General features: G+C 40.5%; 1 pseudogene; it reads left to right on the top strand.

Moving 5' to 3' along the window:
* The first annotated feature begins 8545 nt into the window (after positions 1-8545).
* Positions 8546-9562, top strand: LOC123640514 (annotated as a pseudogene).
* The last annotated feature ends 4740 nt before the right edge of the window (positions 9563-14302 follow it).

Genomic DNA, 14302 nt, shown 5'->3' with positions numbered 1-14302 from the left:
TAACACTGCTTTACCACCTACCACTTCCCTCTACTCGGCATAGATAACAGAGTCCGTGCCTGCGACCCGTCCCTCGCACATACCCTGCTCTCCTCGCCCCTGACTTCACCTCCACCAGGCTAGCACGCTAGACCTACGGACCCTGCTTCTGTGCCATGTAGCCCAACATGGAGGTAGAAAAACACACGTGGGGAGTGAGCTGACGGATCTGAGTTCAAATTCTGATCACGAGTCCTCAGTGGACTTCAGCACTGTCTGGCCATCCTGCTAGATTTCCCTAATCCTCACATTCTTCCACCCTTAAGACTATTTCCTAACTTCTCTCTCTTCCAACTTCCAGCGCTGCTCTGGCCCTGTCACTCCAGCTGATGACCTCATGCCTCATTTTACTGAAATGATGGAACCAAGCCTCATCTCGCCACTTCCCACTTCCCAATCTACCTGCCAACCTTCATCTCTTCCCTGCTACTCCGCCTCCCCTGCCGAGAGGGTGGGCAAATCCGTCCGGCTCCTGAGTCCCGCGGTCCTGTGGTTGCGTGTTGGACCTTGTCCTGCTCCACTCTTTGTCGGCTGTGCTGCTCCCTCAGTGCCCCGTCTGTCTCCTGCATCATCAACTTCTCTCTTTATACTAACTCATCCCCATCAGTATACACACAGGTAAATACCTATGATATTTACACAAAATTAAACTATCCTTAGGCTTTGTTTCCCATTCTGGGCCCAAGTAATTTCTGTGCTCCCCTTTAAAGTAAAATTTGCAAAAAAAAAAAAAAAAAAACTGTCTATACCTGTTGATGGCAATCCTCTCACACGGGCCACTCCAAATCTCTCTTCTCCTATTTACCCTATTTGGCACCCCTCCCCAACTTCCTGCACTGAAATTGCACTTTTCAAGGTTACCAATGATGTCCAGCCAAATTTGAGACCAGCCTGAGCAAGAGCGAGACCCGGTCTCTATAAAAAATGGAAAAAGAAAAATTAGCCAGGCATGGTGGCGCATGCCTGTAGTCCCAGCTACTTGAGAGGCTGAGGCGGGAGGATCGCTTGAGCCCAGGAGTTTTAGGTTGCACTGCACTCTAGGCAGGGTGACAGAGCAAGACTCTGTCACCCATCCATCAATCAATCAAATTAAAAAATAAAAGCAAAAACAAATTCCGTGGCTGACTTTTGACCTTCCTCTCACTTGTCTTCTCAGGAACATTGGACACAGTGGGTCACTCCCTTTTTCTTGACATTTTTCCTGCACTTGGCTTTTGAGACACCCAAACACTATTTTTCTCTTACTGCACTGGCTGCTCCTTCTCAGCCTCCCCAGGTGGTCTTTCATCTTCTTCCTGGCCCTTCATGTGCTGGAGTTTCCTAGTGTACAGTTCTATTTACTCCCATTTGCTCTGAGAGCTCTCCTAGCCCCACGGGATTAAGTTTATGACTCCCTAGTTTTTTTCTCTACCTTCACCTCTCCCTCAAGCTCCAGAATTGTGTATCTAGCCATCTGTTTTGGATAGCTGTCTATTTTGGATTCACCTAGAGAGGTTAATATCTAAATTTCAGAAGCAGATCTCTTGGTTCTTTCTCCTATCCTCTTCTCCCTCATCGGTCAATGGCACCATCCTGCACCCAGTTGCTCAGGCTGCAGACTCTAAGAGTTCTCCTTCATCCTCACTTCCCCTCAACCCCATATCTAATCAAACAGCACATCCTATTGACTCAACTTTGAAAACTGACCCAAAATAGGTCACTTGTCACCGCTTCATCTGTCAACCATTCTAATCCAGGATGCTATAAATCCTTGTGGCATAATAAAGTAATCTCCTGATTGATTTGCCCATCCACTCTTGCCACCCACATTCAATTCTCTACACAACAGCTGGATAATCTTTTAAAACCATAAACCAGCATCGTGGAGCTCTTTTGCTTAAAAACTACTAATGATTTCCCATGGCGCTCAGAATAAAATCCCAAACTTCTTCCCACTGCCACCAATGGCTTATGTGATCCTGGTTATCTCTTCAAACTCATCTCTGGCATCTGGAATGATATTTCCTACATGCTTTTACATAACTTGCTCCCCCAGTTCATTTAGGTCCCTACTCAAATGCTGTCTCTTCAGAGAGAACTTCCTTGCCCACTCTGAAACAGGGCATCCCATTACTCTCACTCCCTTTAACTTGCTTGTTTTTCTTTATCACAGTTATTCTATGACTTGTTTTATATATTTGTGTTTAAAAATTCAGTGTAGTTCATAATTTAACAGACTAAGAAAAGCCATATGGTATGGTTTGAATGATGGTGCCCCAAAATAAGAAGTGTGGACTTTGGAAGGTGATTAAGTCATGAGGACTCTGTTCTCATGAATAGGATTAGCACCCTTATAAAAGGGCTCAAGGTTGAAGGGAACACTTTTTGCCCTTCTGTCCCTTCTGCCATGCAAGGACACAGTATTCTTCCCCTCCGGAGGATGCAGCAACCAGGTACCATCTTGGAAGCAGAGAGGGGCCCTCACCAGACACCAATCCTGCTGGTGTCTTGATCTTGGACTTACCAGCCTTCAGAACCCTGAAAACTAGTTTCTATCACTTGTAAATTACCCAGTCTGTAGTATTTTGTTCTAGCAGCACAAATGGACTAAGACACTGTATGATCGTTTTAACATATACAAAAACACATTTAACAAAAGTCTGCCTAGTCATGACAAAATCTCTCTACAAACTAGAAATAGATGGGAACTTCCTCAATCTGCTAAAGGACATCTATAAAGAACTATACTAGGATGTATACCTAAAATCATGATTAATAGTAAAATACTGGATGGTTTCCCCCTAAGATAGGAAATAAGGCAAGGATGTCAACTGTCATCACTCAATTCAATATTGTACCAGATATCATAGCCCTTGAAATAGACAAGATAAAAAAATAAAAAGGCATAAGGATCAGAAAGTAAGAAGTAAAATTGTCTCAATTTGCAGATATCATTATTTATATAGAAAAGCCCAAGGATTCCACAAAACAATTACCAGAACTAGTAAGTAAATTTAATAAGGTTGCATGGATGGTTAATATAAAAAAAACTCTACCGTTTTTATATATTAGCAGCAAACATTGAAAAATGAAATTTAACAATTCTATTTACAATAGCTTTAAAAAACATAAAATACTTAAAGCTAAATTTAATAAAAATCAAGATTTGTACACTAAAATTTACAAAGCATTGCTGTGAGATATAACTAAATATTATAAACAGAAACATATACCATGTTCAAGGATTGAAACTCTCACACTTACATATTTTTGTTTATTGTCTACATTTCCCAACAGAATTTTTATCTTTTTTTTTTTTTTTGAGATAGGTTCTCACCCTGGTGCCCAGGCTAGAGTGCAGTGGCACAATCATAGCTCATTGTTGTTTTTTTTTGTTTGTTTGTTTTTTAACACTAGTCAAGTGCATTAGTGAGGAGGGGGGAAAGTAGTAGAACAAGGAGTTCAATCTGTAACTGACTGTGAATAATCAAGTGAGATAGCTCACTACCTTCGGACCAGCTTATAGCTCATTGTAATGTTGAACTCCTGGGTTCAAGTAATCCTTCTGCCTCAGCCTCCTAAGTAGCTAGGACTACAGGCATGTGTCACCATTCCTGCCTAATTTAATTTTTTTTTTTTTTTTTTTGTAGAGTTAAAGTCTAACTATGTTTTGCCCAGGCTGGTCTCGAACTCCTGGCCTCAAGTAATCTTCCCATATTGGCCTCCGACAGTGCTGGGATTAAAGATGTGAGCCATCAGACCTAAGCAGAATATTTTCTATTTCATTTCCTGATGTATCTTCAGGGTTTATTAACAATGTCTAGCACATAGTAGTTGCTCATTAAATATTTTTTGAAGGAATGACTACACTAGGCCTAAAAGCAGCTTTGATTTTGCTCAGTCTCATAAAGTTTCTCATGACAAAAAAAAAATCTGTTTTATTCCTATAGTCCTCTAGCCATAGGGACCAACATGAACTGCTGTAGTCAGCCGGATAGACAACATTTCCTTCACAATCTTCATCTTTTCCCCTCCCCCCAGCTCCCAGCAAGAATTCTCTACCACCATTCTCTGAACAAAAGTCCCAGAGTAAATAGAATGCACAGTTGTTTTTTGCTAGATCAAAATATATTATTAGAGCAGGCATTGTCTACTAAGGGTCGAGAGGAATGGATTCAGGTCTAGGAGCAGAGTTTGATAAGACTGTGTTCAACTAGGAGCCAGAAACCTGTTCACAAAGGGGGAAGTTAAGTTCTGTGATGGTTCCCAAAGGGGAAAGTGCAGATTAGAGCTGGGAGACAAAACTAAGTAAAAAGCCAGAGGCTAAATAGACTCTGGAATGGAGTAGGAAGAGAGAACATAGGAAAATTGTTGGGACAAGGCATGCCCCTCTTCTGGAGAACAGAGGATGGCTCACATATAAAGGATTGTAAACCCCGAAGGACTTGAAGTCAGATATGAGTTTTAAGCCAGTTGAGTGCATCCCCAAAGCTCAGTGTCTTTCTCCATGTAATAGAAATTTTAATGCCTGCCACGCCACCTTATAGGATCATCGTGATGACCAAATGAGATAAGACAGGTACCACAGAGAGATTATTGTTATCTATTACCTAGCCTTATCATTTTTAAGGCTCTGAAGAATACCCAATCTTCATGGTTTGTTATTTAACACATTGACTGCCACACTAGAAAAAAATTTTTTTCCCCTGGGGCCATGGCGTTTTATTACAAAAATAGAATAGAAACTTCAAAAACAAAACAATCCATTCTAATTTAATGATAAATTTAATGAAAAATGAGATCTATTGACTTTTATTCATTTAGTCCACATTTTTAGAATGAATTTGTCAATATTAATTGTAACAATAAGAACATCAACAAGTAAGATTTTCATGAACCAACTGCAGGATTTTGCTTCACGAGGCCCCAGGCTCAAAACTAGCATGAGTTAAATACAACTCACATGGCAGTGTATGTGTTAATCTGAAGTGAATTCCCCTCATATGAGATCCTTCCATATTCATATTCATTCATAGTCACATTCATATTTATAAATATAAAAATTCATTTTTGTTGCCAAATATATGATTGTAGAGAAGATAATTCATGTCTTTGGTTCCCTGAAATAGTGTGCAGAACTACCAGTGACTATACTGTCTTCCCATATAGTTGAAAACCCTCTTTTCCGACTCCTTTTCCTTAATTCCGCACTTGATCTTCTTTTCCAGCTACATAATCCCTGTCTGGGGCTCTTTTATATAAATTATCCACATTCTTAACAAGACACAAAGAGAGCACAAAATAAATACGAGATTCCAACAAAGAAGCATGTAATAATTGGAATAAAGACAGAATTAACTCAAAATAATTACATAAATCTCCCATTTAAAAATCTCAACATCGGTTTACCTCTAGCCACAATAGTAAGTAGTAGACGCTATTCAGCTTAAGATTTGTAATGAAATCTCCCTGGTAAACTCAATTATTAAAAAAGAAAAGAGTCCCTCTTGGTTCATATGATAACAAGCACAGATCAACTAGAAAGCATCATTACAATTAACTATTCATTGTGCAGAAATAGAATTTTGACCACCATTGAGGGCTTTGTCATTTATTTTATAGAAGGGCTGTTAAGTAGGTCAAATCGATGACAAAAAATATCCCATCATTTTGGAGCTTCACAGATATTTCATGACAATTCTTATCTTCTGTCTTGAACATTTGCTTCTCATCATTGTTTTTTTCTTAGCATATGTACCTGACTTTAGATTGGTCCGTGTCCTCATCTACAACTGAAAAGGCAATTCACACAATGTGATTTCCCAGGAACTGGTAAATTCTAAGCTATTGTTCCTATGGAGCTGATAGGTAGCAAAGTGAGGCTTAGACATATGAGTCAAGGGAAGAACATGTTTCTAAGTTGTCTAGATTCTAAATGATACTGAAACACGAACCATATGGCCAGGGCCTCAAAGCTAGGAAGTGGCCGAGCTGGGATTTTAACTCAAGTCTGACTCTAAACATTGTTCTTTTATACAAAAACGGCACTGTCTCTTGTGGGAAGAATCACATAATGCTTAGAAAGGATTTGGATAAAAACTAGTGATAACCAGAAATGTTACAAAAAGCCACTTTGCACAATGGTTTGAAATATTCCATCCCCACTACATATAGGGATTTGTAATGGTCTTCATGACCTTTCCATCAGCGACAAAAATAACCATTGGCCCAATTGCTTGGAGCTTGAAATAAATCAGAGAAATGCAATCAATCAGTCAAATATTTTTTGAGTGTCTTCTGTTTGCTCAACACTATGCTAGACTCTGTGGGAAATAATAGCTCACACATCAAAGTTCTTTGGAAAGTAGGAAGTGAATGTGAAATAGCATTATTAGAGAAAAACTACATGAGGTGGTCCAGCTTCAAAGAACTTGCAGTCTTAATGTGGGGGAAGGGGTTTGCAAATAACAATAGACCCTCATTATCATAAACAGCACAAAAAACATATTTAATTAGTGATTAGACCAGAGGCTGACAACTTTTTCTTTAAAAGGGCTGGATAGTAAATATTTTAGATTTTGTGGGCCATACTATCTCTGTTGCAGCTGCTCAACTCTGATGGTGTAGTGTGAAAGCAGCACAGGTAATGCACAAAGGCGTGGGCATGACTGTGCTTCAGCAACACTATTTACAAAAGCAGGTGGCCGTGTGGATTTGATCTATGGACTGCTCTTTGCCAACCCCTGGTTTAGACTCTGGATGTGAGAGAAGGCTATGGATGTGATTACTCTTGAACACTCAGGGAAGACTTAGATATAATCACCTTTCGTTCAGGGCCGCCCCTTCTTCCAGGCACTCTGTCTATCACAGATCATTGAATTTGGAGGTTCCCGCTGTAAATTGCTCAAGGTCACACAGTTTAGAAATAGGCTTGTTTAGACTTAAACCCATGTCTACCTAACCTCAATGTTCTACTCTTTCACCACAATAAACTACCACCTTTGGCAGAATGGTCCATGTTCCCCACTCACTGTGTATCTTGGAGAACATGGGACTTGAGCAGTGTGGACCATCGTTTTGTACAATCCAGGGCTCAAATCTTGCACAGAATACAATGGCCTCTTGGAGAATTGGTTCTCACACTTTGCTGCACATTATAATCTCCTGGGAGCTTTAGAAAACCCTCACACCCAGCCTGTGCCCCCTACCAATTAAATCAGAAGCTCTGGGGGTGGGGCCTACACATCCGTATTTTTTGAAATATTCCCAGGTGATTCTAGAGTCTGGCTAAGTTGGAGAACCACTGCTCTGAAGCATGATGTTGTCATCTATGTGTGTCATATATAAGTGGTATCTCCTGGAGTTGGGCAAGGTATTGTTGTAGGGTAAATCTCACTGATTAGTTAAACAAGCACTATTAATTAAATAATTCATGAAATATTTATAGAACCTTGTTGGTGCCAGCCACTGTTGTAGGTCCTGAAGAAATAGTGAAATAGACCAGGCTAGCTATGGAAGAATCAGAAACCTGCCTTTGATTATGTCAAACTTGTATTTCTTGAATTTTCTTTATTTCCTTCCTTTCTCTGCTAGTATTTAATAAAGGCTTTTGAAAATTCCAGCCTGTCTTCTCTTTCCTACTGGAAAGCAATTTCTCCCACATGCTACTTATAGTAATAATATAGCTAACATTTATTGAACACCTTCCATCCTGCAAAGGTATGTGTGTGGTGTCACAACTCTGTGATTATGTTTACTATGTTCATACCCGGTTTACATATGGTTAAACAGTTTCAGTGAGTTGCCCAAGGTTACCTGGGGAATTAGGGCAAATGTAGGATTTATTATATATCAGGATCTGCTTGATTTTATAACCCACGTGCCTAACCACTGACAAGTACTGCCTGGCTCACCTCCTCAAGGAACATTGGCCATCTGTTGAGATAATGAATGAATAATGACACAAAAACCTCAAAGGCCACCATGTCAGTAAGAAATTCCTTTTCCTTCCCACTTCCTCCAGACACACAAGAGAGAATGAGTTGTTCCCTCCTCTCTGAGTCCAGAGGACTTTACTCCTACCCAGAGCATGTGGTCTTCGTCATAGGTATTTCAAATTATTGTTATCATTTACTTCTCTGCATTCCCCGTCGTACCGTAGTCTCCTTGTGAGCAGATGGAAACCACATTAACCTATATTAGCACTAGTGTATCCTAAGCCTCGCATAGGGCCAGGCGCAGAACTGGTGATCAAATAAAGTTTGTTTGATTCCAGAGACTATACTTTGAACATCTAATAATGACAGTCTCCAGTATAATAATAGTTTCCAGTTAGGTGCAAACTGTGTGCTGGACATTGCGATGTGCATTTTAAAGACCTTAGTTCCTTTGTTTTCACAATGAATTTGCAATATTTTGTAATATTATTCCTATCAGAGTGAGCATTTGCCATTTGGGTGCCCAAATGCCCTTTTCTGGAATAGCTCAACATGCACGGTCATGGTGAGGGGAATATTTCCCTCTAGTGATGGCAGAGCCAGCAGCAGCATGTGAGTGACGTAGCAGTCACAACTGAGGACTCTGAATCTTGAGGCAGTGACCCAACAACATAGGGCCAGTTGGAGCTTGTATTCATGCCAGCAGCACTGGTGGCCTCTAACCAGATCATTGCTGCTGCATGGTCTTTCCAAGGTTCCTTCCATCTAGCTCTATGGAGTGTTCCTTAGAGAACTCCTTCACCAATTTTCCAAACTGGTCTTCTTCCCATCTCTCATTGACTCTGTAAGTGTCCCCAGTACTTGTAATGAATTGCTTTTTCTGGTTAAGATTGCTGAGTCCATTTGTGTTGATTGCAACCATGAGCCCTGGTGGACTTACTCATTTTGAAGACGAGAAGGTAAGTTACTTTTCTGTGGTGTTAAAAGGATATACCAGCCTTTCTGTTTTCAGCTCGGAGGAGGCCACGGTGCAACTTTCCTCAGTGGTCCTGAATCCTGGTTCATCTGACACCAGCCACTTCCACCAGGCCGCCTAAGTTTGACCCCAACGAGATCAAAGTCATGTACCAGTGGCACAGTTGGTGCCACATCTGCCTTGGCCCCTAAGACTGGCCCCCTGGGTCTGTGTCCAAAAAAAGGCTGGGATGACATTGCCAAGGCAACCAGTGACTGGAAGGGTCTGAGGCTCACAGGGAAACTGACTATTCAGAACAGACAGGCCCAGATTGAAGTGGCACCTTCTGCCTCTGCCCTGATCATCAAAGCCCTCAAGGATCCACCAAGAGACAGAAAGAAACAGAAAAACATTAAACACAATAGAAATATCACTTTTGATCAAATTGTCAACATTGCCAGACAGATGCAGTACCAATTTTTAGCCAGAGAACTCTCTGGAACCATTAAAGAAACCCTGGGGACTTCCCAATCTATGGCACAATGCTGTGGCCACCATCTTCATGACACCATAGATAACATCAACAGTGGTGCAGTGGAATGCCCAGCTAGTTAAAAAGTACAAAGGAAAATATTTCAGTAAAGGACCATTTGATGGGAAAAAAAATATACTGAAAGGATACACTGAGGTACAATAAAGTTTTAAAGAGTTTATTTGAGTAAACAGTAATTCATGAATCAGGATGCACCAAACCAAACAGGCTTTTATAGAGTGAATGTGGAAGTAACAGGAAGAAAATATCTGATTGGCTACACTTTATAAAGTTGCCTTATTTTGTCTATCCCCTGGAAAGTCCCTAGCTATAGAATTGTAAGTTTGCTGGCTGCTTCTGATTAATTGAGCTTAAATTTTGTTTTTTGTTAATACAGCCATTCACAAGAAATAGCTCAAGTTAAGTTTAGCTTATGTTTGCAAATCAAGCAAGGTTAAGGTCACTTATGAGGCTTAACTGGCTTTTCTGCTCAGGGGTTCTTCAGGCCTGGTCGCTATTTTAATTTACGTCAACAATGGCCACACAGCTAATGTGACAGAACGCACTTCTGTCTTACTCTAAAGCCCATGCTCTCCAGCGACTACATGGCTTTGTACACAGAGGGTGCTTAATACATGTTTGCTGTTTATGCTGCTGCTGCTGCTATTCTAGAGTTAACGGTTTTCGGTTTTCTTTCTTTCAACTGAGGAGCCCTTTAGCTTTTTATTACTCTAGTGTTTTCATATGTATAAATACCTTAGGCTGGTGTCTGACATTCAGTAAGTACTTACATATAAGAAGGTGATTATTCTTTTGTTAACTTATTTCTAACCTTTATTAAGTGTTCACTACGAGACCAGCATTGAGCTAGGTGCTTTGTCTGTATTGCCTGATTTAACCATCTCAACAATCTGACATTATCTGCATTTAACAGATGAACAAATAGGGTCTCACAGAGATTACAGATCCTCTCCAAAAGTCATGCAACTGATATGTTTTGGACCCAGGATTCACCGAGGACTGATTCCCAAATGGATGCCTTAACCTTTAAACTTCCTTGAATTACTAAATTTGATCCAATGTACATCCCCAAAAGAGTTAGTTTATATTTCCAGATTAAAAGGAGAGTTAGAGGTCATCACTGCTACAAATATTTAGCTCATGCTCATTTGTAACTCACTCATTTAACAAGATATGGCCTTATAATTCTAACTTCACGTCAAAGGTTGGAAGAAATTTCTTTTAGAACAAGTAAAGCCTTGAGTAAATGGTTCTTTCCCCGCTAGAATGAATCAATGAAGGTGGAAAAGCATTATGCAATCATATTTTACATATCATTTTATCTATGGATTAGTGTCTTGATGGTGTTTTTAATTATTTACAAGTATGGGAGGAAAAGTACAAAATGACAGGTTTTTCTTTTCTCTTACTGGTTTCTGTCTGTTACAGGCTGTCCATTAAAGTCACTTGGGGTTGGTTACCTAGGAACTGCCTGGGGGACGGGGCTTTTAGATTGATCACCAGATTTACGGCAGGAAGATGAGTCATGTGATGTGAATTTAGTTGCTTCTAAGTGGAAGAATAGAAATTGCTGAGCACAAAAAAAAAAAGAAAAAACCTACTGAACTTCACCCCTTCTTCCTTAGTTTTAAAGATGAAACAAATGATTTTCTTTCACAAAGTCATGGATATCTATTAACTCACCTCCAGAGGAAGGGAGTCTAATGATTCCAAGGCAATCTCAGACTTCATCATAATAAGGAGGTACCATATTCAAGGGGGGGGGTGTGTTAGTGGTAAAAGCTAACTCAGCTACCTCTTGGGTTAATTATGTGCATCCTGTTGAGTTCCTCTGAGAAGTGCCATTGCTTTATCCACACAGCATGTTGTCAGAGAATCTCTAAGATAAACAGTGAGCATATTCAGTAAAACCAGTTATCCCTATGATAAACAGAGGAATTAAAATTCGTCATAATGAATAGAACTGATCAAATTTGGAGTTTCTTAATAAAAAATGCCAGGTACTTTAAAAAGTGTGTGAATAAAGAAAGCTAACATTTGCCAACCAGTAACTATGAGTTAAGTACTTTTACTTTGTATCTCATTTAATCCTAACAAGAAAAAGATGGGGATTAGTATAATAATTTTTAGAATTTTCTTCCACAGATATTTATTGGGCACTTTATACATGTCTGTGCCAAGGTTCAGAGAAGGTAAGGAATTTACCTAGGATTAGAATCCATTTTTGTTCCACTTCAAAGGCCATGCTTTTCCAGATCAGTATATTGCTTTTCTCTAGGATATTTTTATGTCAGAAAAGTGGAAAGTTAAACAACTAACCTGGAAATATTATTGTAAGAAGTTATCTAATTTGCAAAACTCAGATGTTCATGCATACACATACATAATTTTTCTTTTTTCTAAGACTTCCTCTAGCAGGCAAAAATCACCTTGAAAATTGCCTTCTATCTTGAATTTGCCGACGATGATATAGGAATGGATTATTAATGAAATAGCAAACCTTTTTCAACTATTTCCATGTGTTAGGCACTGGGCTGAATACATAATCTCCTTTAATCCCAATGCAACCCTATAAGGAAGGAACTATAATTACCCGCACGTTATAGATGACAGGATGAAGCATTAGAACAGTTGATGGACTCGTCCAAGGTCACCCAGCAGTAAATGGCAGATACATTTTGTTCATTTTTTGAACCCAGATCTGACTCCAGAGTTCACCCTCATAATTCCTTGAATATTTGCCTCTCCTTTGAGCTGGAACTGATTTTCTTAGCCAGCATGTAGCAATGAACATCAAAGGTTTTAAACAAAAATTATGGGAGGAGAATTAAAAACCCTCTACATTAACATGTTTTCTCTGCAATTAAAAAAGTAACATTATTCGATTTTATTAAGAGAACACCTCAATTCAGAATATAGAAAATGTTTTGCTGCAGCAAGTTTTGAAAACCAACATTTAGTGTAGACTTCTCAGGTATATTCGTGTCCCCATGGACAGCTTTTTCTGTGTTCCCTAATATGGTATCAGGGTAGGTTCCACTCATGCTGGGGTGGGGGGGTTTCCTACTGTGAGGATTAAATAGGATAATGCACACACAGGGCGTAGAAGAATATGTATAGCTCAAAGTACGCTTCAACACATGGTAACACTCTGAGTAATAACAATATTTTGTATAATATAATTCACTTATATAATAATGATATGCCAATACTACTAATTTCAAAACTTAAGATAACCACTTCTCCCCACTCTCTTGAAAAAAAAATCCACTGACTCTGAAATTCCACCATCAAAGCTTTATTCTTTTCCCTTTAGGCTTCAATGCTGTCTAAAGCGCAACTAGTCCTGGGAAGTTGTCAGTGAGGTATACCTCAGAGGCAAGGAAGGATTTCAGAGCAGGCTTTAACTGAAAGGAAGTGGGGCGATCACAGAAGCAGAATGTTAGAGTTGGAAGGGCCTTTGGGAGCCAGAGTCTGCTCTCCCTATCACCTGACGGGTGGAGAGATTGGAATATAGAGAGAGTTAGTGAGTTGATCTTTCTTTAATATTTGTCCCATTCCTCACCATGGGTAAGGATGCATGCACACATGCATGTGTGTGTGTGTGCTTATATGTTATATGTGTTGGAAGAGTGTCCCACTCACTAATGCTGTGTAACAAACCACCCCACACTGACTGGTGTAAAACAATGACCAATGGGTTACGCTCACAGGTTATGTGGGTCAGGACTTCAGGCAGGGAACAAAGGGGATGGCTTGTCTCTGCTCTACAATGTCTGGGGCTTCACTTGGGGACACTGAAATGGCTGGTGGTGACTCAAACAGGAGCTGGAATCATCAGGAGGCTCCTTCACTCACATATTATTGTCTGTTCTCTGGGCTGGGATAACTCAAAAGCTGTGCACAGCTGGGCCTGTCAACAGAGCATTTCTATGTGGCTTCTCCATGTGGTGTGGCCTTTGCACAGCATGGCGGCTCATTTCCAAGAGGGGCTGCTCCCAGAAGAGGCATTCCATGAAAACCAGGTGGGAGCTGCCTGGCCTTTTCTGACCTAGTCTTTGAAGTCACAGAGGCACTTGTGCCGCATTCTACTCATTACAAGCAAGTCCTAAGATCAGCTGGGATTTCACGGGGAGGAGAATTAGATCCTTTCTCTCAGCGGATGGGTGTCAGGGGCACATTGCAAAAGAGCATGTGGGGTGGAGATTTTGGTGCTGTCATCTTTGGAAAATACAATCTAGCCCAGGGAGGAAAGAAGCAATTTATAGCTTTTCCATCAAACCGTTAAAATAAATAAATAAATAAATAAATCCCTCTCCTTTCACTCTCCAGGCCCCTAGCTCCCTCTCTAGGCATCTTCAGTTCTGGCTCCCAGTGTAATAAAGTGAGGTCATGAACTCTCAGATCCTCCCATTCAAGCCTGGCCTGAAAGAGGAGCAGTCCCATTGGGCAGGTTCCTCCCTGTAGCAGGTTCCCAGAGAGGATCAGGTGGCTTTGGAGACCATCGGGGAGCCAGTGCGCCCAGGGTGAGGCCTTGATCTGGCACGGCTGCCATGTGGGGATTCGCCGGAGTGAGAGGGAGCCCTGACAGGTGAGATCCACGTAAAGTGTAGACTTAACGTTACTGGGAACAGGAAGAAAATAAACTTGTGTGTATGTGCCTGTGTGTGTGTGTGTGTTGCTCGGGCTGAGAGTAGAAGAGGAGAAACCCCCAAAGACACGAAAAAGCTTTGGAGTCAGGTCGGCAATGCCAGAGAAACATAGAAATTGATGTGTCTGGAATAAATTCTTCCAGGCCAGCACTCCTTTAAGAAATGAATAAAACCAGCAAGAATTGAG

The sequence above is a fragment of the Lemur catta genome, chromosome 6, assembly GCF_020740605.2.
Source record: "Lemur catta isolate mLemCat1 chromosome 6, mLemCat1.pri, whole genome shotgun sequence".
In the NCBI taxonomy this organism is placed as follows: domain Eukaryota; kingdom Metazoa; phylum Chordata; class Mammalia; order Primates; family Lemuridae; genus Lemur; species Lemur catta.
Note: the sequence above shows the minus strand (reverse complement) of the source record. Positions and strands in the feature narration are given on the sequence as shown.